Below are 7,633 nucleotides of genomic sequence, written 5' to 3' on the forward strand. Positions count from 1 at the left end.
ATCGCGTGAAACCCGCATCACCGGCAGGCGAGTGCCAAGCACATTTCCAGAGGCAGCAGAAGGTACTCTGCTGCTTTGCTTGCAGCAACGGAAAAGCTCCATTATAGGGAAAAAAGTCTTACATCTCACCAAACAAAGCATGCCACTTCACACGAAAACATGAAGAAAACACACAAGTCAGCTCTCCTTCCAGAGAGATTAACACCATGGGCAGCTACTGTGAAAGGCAAAGCACGTGCCAAGCTGCACTTCTAAGAAATCAGCACAAGGCAGGCACCAGAGCTCTTTATGCATCCAGCAATGTCATGTTCTCTTCATAGCATTAGTGTTGGCCCTCTAGGGGTGCACAGCCAGCTGCGCGCCCCAATGTCAGGCGATGCTGGTGTGGACATAGATGTCAGCAATCTGGGATTAACCAAGTCTGAGAGAATTTATCATATCACAGTTGGCGAATTCAGACAGAGGCCCGCTAATAAATAGCCCATTGACCATAAAATGCCCATTGACTTCTACTTTGGTCTTGGATATTTAAGGAGACAGAGGTTAAGCAGATAAAAATAACTGTTTCTGTTTGAAAAATCGCAAAACTCCCAAGTGATAAGGATTGGATGCCATGCATAAATATTAAAAAATCAGGATGAGAGATCCTACAAACAGCTGCGTGGTTTTGAACATGTGAATTTATTTCAAAACACAACATTTTTTTTAAAGATGATTTCTCAATTATTTACACAACTTTCGATAGGCACGAAAGTGACAACGGAGAGGTGTGATTATATACAATGGAAATACAGGTAAGTATCAACCTCTATAATGTCGAGGTAAAATCTCCACAAAAGGGCACAAGCACAAATGACAGTAGGGTAAACCTACAGTTGAACAAGGTGCACCCAGGACAGAGAGTAGTCCAGGGGGTGATTAACACAAAAGTGTACACAACACTATCTACAGAACATAGACAAAACATGGTTCATACACTTGTGTCACAGGTGATCGACACTGGAGTGTTTCGGCCATGGGGGGCTGGATTCAAGCCCATCATAGTGTTGGCCTTCATCAGGATGGACGCGAGATGTAGTTCTGTCCGTTATATCTGTGGGTGAGATGGAAGCTGTCAGGATCTCGGGGTATTTCAGTAATTTAAGGATTAATTATTAATGGCTGAGTATTGCCATGATGATACATCAAAAGGTGTATCAGTATACAGCTTACCTTCTGCTGGTGTAGCAGTGGTGATGCTGTGTGTGGACAATCCTTTATTGATTTCTGGACTGTGGGTGCATAATGCACTCTGGGGTAGCAGCGGGTTCCTGATGGATAGACTTGTTTCAGGGTCCCAGAGGCTGGAAGAGGGCCTGTGTAGGTTCCAGTTCTAAAAGGAGGGAGGACCACAAAATGTCAGTCTCACCCAAAAAGGATGTGTTGCTGGTTACATTGGTGAGTGTTCCAGTGACCTAGGTGGGTCCTAGTAGTGAAGCGGGGGTACCACAAGAGGTTGGTCTTCCACTGGACAAGCTATTTAGTGGTGATAGTGAGTGCTCATGTTGGCCTGGAGCACGGGCATAGAGGGTGTCGTGCCCCGACATGGTAGTGGGTGAGGACACCCTCTGATGGGAATCTCCGCTATGGATGAGAAAAGCACCCATGGATGGTGCTAGTGCGGACATGAATGGGTCAATACCACGGGGCCCACTGTATAGTCTGGCCTCACCATGGTGCTAGGGACCACCATGGATGGTGCTCGTATGGGCGGCGTGTGTGTCTGGAGGCAACATAGTGGTGCTGTTGTCCAGTGACTAAAGTTTGGTGATAGTCAAGGCACGAGTGACAGGACTCACGAGTGTGGTGAGGAGCTCTGGGCCACTGTGTGGTGAAGCAGTAAATTGGGTTGTGTCTCCCCGGTGGGAGATTAGAAAAACCAGTGTTGGTGCTGAGTCTAAGAGAGCCGTGCAGCGTGGACCAACACGACAATTCGTAAAAGCGAAAGTGAAATTAAAACACCTGCCTACGTGGAGGTACCAAATACGAAGTGCATAAACGTGATGTGGTCGTATACCAACAAGTGAGCATCCCACTGGAGGATTACATGTCAAAGAACGAGGCTACAAAAAGTTTACCGTTAGTAAGGTGGTGCGGGCGTCACCGAGGCATCAACAGCATGCAATGTTTGCTGTGGGAATCAGGACGTGCGCCCTAGTAACAATCCGCCCACAAGAGGCTGGGGAGCAAATGGGGAGGAGGGTGTGCGCATCAGGCCAGGAAGAGTAGGCCTGGTCCAATCACTGCTGTTCACATAGTTCAGAGAAGTAGCCAATGAGAGTCGGACCAAAAACCGAAAGGCAAAACGGCTGCCTTGGGAAATGAAAGAGAGGCGTAGTGTTCTGAGACGAGGCACGGACTACAGAGCTCCCTAGTGGTCATGGGAGATGTAGTCAAATATGTGCCCTGGCCGGGCTGGCGACAGTCTGATTAGTGGTGGATCAAGTGGGTGTGTTCACAAATGCATGTAGTGTTGCCACATGTGAGCGAACAACAGAATAAACACCCCTAAACCAGGACATCAATAGCTGGAGAAATGCGCGTGTGTTGGCAGTTGCATAAAACATAGTCAGGTGTAAACAACTGTATAACCAGCAATCCTACCTAAGGACAGCACAAGCTGAACATGAGTACATGGATGGTCAAAGTATTGTGCATATTGAAACAACTGAATCACATAAAGGAATTTGCATGCATCATACATCAATATTGAAGGTATGCGTGTCTAGGGGGTCTAGAATGCTAAAGACAACAAAGGGGTCTACAGGTGTATGGACTCCTGGGAGAGCTCTGGTGGGATGGAACACGGAATAGCCTGAGGGGGGTTTACTCCCAGAAGTGTTTCCATTCCACGGTGATGTTTAAACCATTTCAGACTGAATCAAGTCTATGCACCCATTTCTGTTCGAGTTTGATGAGGGTTAGGTTGATGTCACCTCCGCGTCTCTGTGGCTGTAGTTGTAGGATGGTCTATGTGAATTGTTTGTGTGTGTGGCCTTTTTTACTAAAGTTTTCGAACAAGGGTTTGTCTTGTACCAGATTTTTGATGCAGGATCTATGTTCATTAATCCTCTGTTTGACGGGCCTGATGGTTTTTCCGATGTAGACAAGGTTACATGGGCATCTGATGGCGTAGATCACATGTCTGAAATCCTTGTGGGTGAAGGTTTTCCTGGTTGTGGTGTAACGGCATGCGACGCAATGGCCGCAGCTGTAATGTCCCACGACTGGTGGAAGATTCCGCAGAGTGGTGGGTGTCTTGGTGGGTTCAAGAAATGTGTGAACCAGAGTGGTCTCTGAGGTTTCTGTTTTTTTTTTAAAGCGAATAGGGATTTATTTGCTAGGCTGCCCTCGTTTTCAATCAAGTGCTTGTTGATTGTGGTCTTGATAAGATTGCTCACGTGGTTGAACGTGGTGACACAGACAGTCCTGTCAATGGGATCTTTGCTTCTCGTGGTAAAACAGATGGTGCAGTCGGTGTTTGCCGCTCTTTTCTTGGCCATTCCAATGGATTTCCTTGGGTCGCCCCTCTGCCCTTGACGTGTTTGCAGCTGTTTGGCGTGTAGTTCGAATTTCTCTTTGTCCGTGCAGTTCCTACGGATGCAGAGGAATTGCCCATAGGGGAGTTGTATTTCAGCCCTTGGGGATGGTAGCTGGAGATATGAAGGAGACTCTTTCTGTCTGTGGGTTTCCTGAGGAGTTCTGTTTTCAACAAGTCGCCAGAACGGTAAATGTGTAAATCGAGGAAATTGATGGCTTGAAAATCCCAGGCTATGGTGAACCTGATGTGGGTGTTCCGTAGATTCAGCCAGTGGTGAAAGTCCAGAAGTTGATCCTTGCTGCCTTGCCAAATCAAGAGGAAGTCGTCAATGTAGCGCCTCCATAATTTTATATGATCTCTGTATGGGTTGTTGCTGTGGTAGATATTGTCCTCCTCGTACTGGGCCATGTAGAGTTTCGCTATGTCAGGGGCGAACGTCGACCCCATGCTTACGCCTTTGATTTGTTGATAGGTCTGTTGGCCAAACAGAAAAACTTTTCTCCCATGGCTATTCGTATGCACTCGAGAATGAAGTTCATGGGAGTAGTTGTTGTGTCCATCCTTTTTTCGAGACAAGTGGCAAGTGCTTGTAGTCCTTCTTGTTGCGGGATGGAGGTGTACAGGGCCTCGACGTCCATGGTGACAAGGATGGAGTCGAAAGTGAGATTTACAGTTACCAAAATCTTAATGGTTTCTGTGCTGTCCTTGATGTAAGATTGCATTTTGCCAACGAAAGGTTTCATGAAGTGGTCAGTGTATAGTGAGAGATGATCTAGAAGAGAGTCACAGGCTGAAACAATGGGTCGGCCGGGTGGTTTAGTGGCATGTTTATGTATTTTAGGCAAAATGTAAAAGGCTGGTGTCCTGGGGTGCGTTTTATTGAGTAAACTGCGTTCATCGGGCCATGTCCAACCTTCTTCTTCGGCGTGTTTCGTGAGACATTGTTAATTTCATCTTGTAAGCGTTGCGTGGGGTCCCTGTTGAGTTTTTTGTACGAGGTGGTGTCATCTAGGAGTCGCTGGCATTCTTTGTTGTAGTCTTCGGTGTTCATCACCACAATCCCACATCCCTTGACGGCTGGTTTTATGGTTATGGTTTTGTCCGAGTTGAGGTTGCCGAGGGATTGCCTTTCGTCCCTGTGTAAAGGAATGGTTCAGTCAAAAATTTTTATTGCCCCTATGGGTCGGCCATGTGTTTTCAAGCCTAAGTCGCTCGATTTTAGAAATATTTCCTATGGACCTTACCCGAGTTTTCGTCCATTAAACGCACGCGAAAACAGGCACCAGGGAGCTGCCATTTTGTGATAATCCTATTATTTCCCCCATCGCCCTGGCTGACCTGCTTTTGCGGCACTAAATCATATCCTCTGCCCCTGAGCCTGTCATCAGCAGACGCTTACTGCCCATTTCACAACGCCAAAGCACGTCTCGTGTCAACATTCGCTGCGCTTCAGCTAATGACGTGTCGCCATGGAAATGGCAGGACGCCTCTTTCCTCAATAAGTATAAACAGACCGTTTCACAACATAAAGCAGCAGATTTTCGATTCCATTCCTCTTTCTGTGTTACTTTGAGTATTCTGTGACTTGTTTCTGTGCTCTGGTCAGCTACCTTCGTTGCTTGTAGCCCGTGTGGACAGATACCAGTACCACCGCTATCAATTATTTTAGTTTGTGCAACACACAATGGATACAATAATGCCCTACATGTACGAGCCCGAGTACACCGAGGAGGAACTACTGGAAAGGGAAACACGCGAAAACGATGGGGCTGTTGGCAGGACGAATCAACGGATGAAGACACTGGACCTAGTCGCATGGACGGTGTTTCCACCTGGTGCACATGCAATCGGTGAGAGCTAATGCCGACCGAGGAGGAGAACTGCTGCTGCTGTGAAAACTCGGGATGCGTAGCCTACATTTCGGAAGGCGAGCCACGACCGCAATGCATCACCGAGCTGCCAGACTTCAGGGCAGCCTGCCTCACACGGTCCATTTTGAGGATAATGATGGTGCTTATGCACAAACTTCGCGCAACTGTTCGTCCTCGTAATACGAGTAACGAGTAAGTATACTCTGCTTGTGATGCCACTCTTATTTCATGGTCTTCTACTATATCCAAAATTACATCTAAATATCATTGTAACGCATGAAAGTCTTTCAATAGTGTGCAGTGTCTAGATAGCATTTGTCCGAGCAGAATGCCATTAGTTACAAGAATTGTCATTGACAACAAACGTTTATTAAACTTATCTTGGTCATTTAAAAACAGTTTGTTTCATTCCTTTTCACAGGTGGTACAGGCTGGTGGCCTATCGTTCCTTTACATGGTGGCTTCACGGGAGGCTTGGACACAGCGTTCGAAGAGTGATACCCGCCTGTGCCGTTCGCGCCATAAGAGAAACGTTCCCGAGCAACAGCGGTCAGTACAGGGGATTTTCTCTCCCTGTGCTGCAACCTGAACTGTACAATGTGTAAACTTTTGTATTTTTGTGTCATCAAAATAAGCTACAAAATAAAACACCACATATATTTTAACAACGGTTGTTTCGATTTTTTAAATCAATCAAGTGTGTCTCCATTCAAGGATGGACGTCAGACACCTGTGCTCGGAATGGGTGAAGTTCAGGTCGCTGTGAAGCGGGGTAGTCACTATCTAAGCTAACATAATATATTATCAATAATTCATGCACTAAATAACACTTGTTCAAAGTCTTTCAGTCGGTTATGTCTCTATAAAAGTCACATATATATCAATACTATCAATGAACATTGGATTATATAGGCCTTAGGTCAAGGGTCTTGACCACTATAATACAGTGTTTGAAGTGTGGGTCTGTGCTCACAAGAATCTCCGGTATGTGGCATTTGTTATTGATAGGCAACAATATACTGCAGTAGGTGTCTAATTTTAGTTGGGGATCTGCTAGGTGGCCATCATTGCGTGGTCAGTGGTCTGGCACATGAAGAGAATAACTTGCAGGGACACAGGGTCACAATGGCAGTAAGTTTCCACTGGCGAGGGTGCATGGGCAAGGACACGTTTGTGGAGATGAACGAGCCATGTGCTTGGTTCAGGCCGGTGCACATGCAGGACGGTGATCTCAGAGAGTGATGTGTTACATTTATTAGCTGTTGCAAATACCTCTGGAGTTTTCCAGTCAGAGTGGGAACGAGGCTGTGGGCCATGTGCTCTGCGCGCTGTACTATCGCAGTGAGGCCTGGTCACCAAAATGGAGTGGAAAGGGGGTACAAAAATGGATGCCTCGTGTCCTGCTCAGTGTTCCCATCTACGCAAATGTCATGCAAAGTTAACATCACATTAGGGCAAGGGACGGGTGCAAACGGCCAGGGTGCCAAACAGCATGTACACTTCAAAAGGTATCCCACGCCCAGGGGCCATCGCTCACATGGCCTCCTCAGACCCCGTGTCTCCAGGCAGGCCTCCCCTGAGGCAGGCCGCCCCCCTGCAATCCACATAAGTGTGTCTCCATTCAGCAGTCTTCCTTTGCCTTATCTGCACACCCACCGGCCCATCCATCCCACCCCCTCTATCCAAGGCAGTTCGCACCCGGGGATGAGCGCTGGCATGGGGGGCTGTGACGGGCGCAAACGGGCAAGGTGCCAAACAGCATGTACACTTCAAAAGGTATCCCACGGCCAGGGGCCATCGCTCACATGGCCTCCTCAGACCCCGTGTCTCCAGGCAGGCCTCCCCTGAGGCAGCCCGCCCCCCTGCAATCCACATAAGTGTGTCTCCATTCAGCAGTCTTCCTGTGCCTTATCTGCACGCCCCAGGCCCATCCATCCCACCCCCTCTATCAAAGGCGGTTCGCGCCCGGGATGAGCGCTGGCATGGGGGGCTGTGACGGGCGCAAACGGCCACCGTACCAAACAGCATGTACACTTCAAAAGGTATCCCACGTCCAGGGGCCATCACTCACATGGCCTCCTCAGACCCCGTGTCTCCAGGCAGGCCTCCCCAGAGGCAGGCCGCCCCCCTGCAATAAACATAATACCACGACATACACACGTCATTCATTCACAAACACACC

General features: G+C 47.9%; 1 long non-coding RNA gene across 1 annotated transcript; it reads right to left on the minus strand.

Annotated features, from left to right (window-relative positions):
• Nucleotides 1-683: 683 nt before the first annotated feature.
• On the minus strand, nucleotides 684-2,218 carry LOC138497255 (uncharacterized). The gene is made up of 3 exons (XR_011278590.1): nucleotides 2,118-2,218; nucleotides 1,213-1,372; nucleotides 684-1,093 (listed from the first exon to the last, which is right to left on the minus strand). It is a non-coding gene; the product is annotated as an uncharacterized lncRNA (long non-coding RNA).
• Nucleotides 2,219-7,633: the final 5,415 nt, after the last annotated feature.

Source organism: Ambystoma mexicanum, chromosome 1p, assembly GCF_040938575.1.
Source record: "Ambystoma mexicanum isolate Mex_15411 chromosome 1p, UKY_AmexF1_1, whole genome shotgun sequence".
NCBI classification, from domain to species: Eukaryota; Metazoa; Chordata; class Amphibia; order Caudata; family Ambystomatidae; genus Ambystoma; species Ambystoma mexicanum.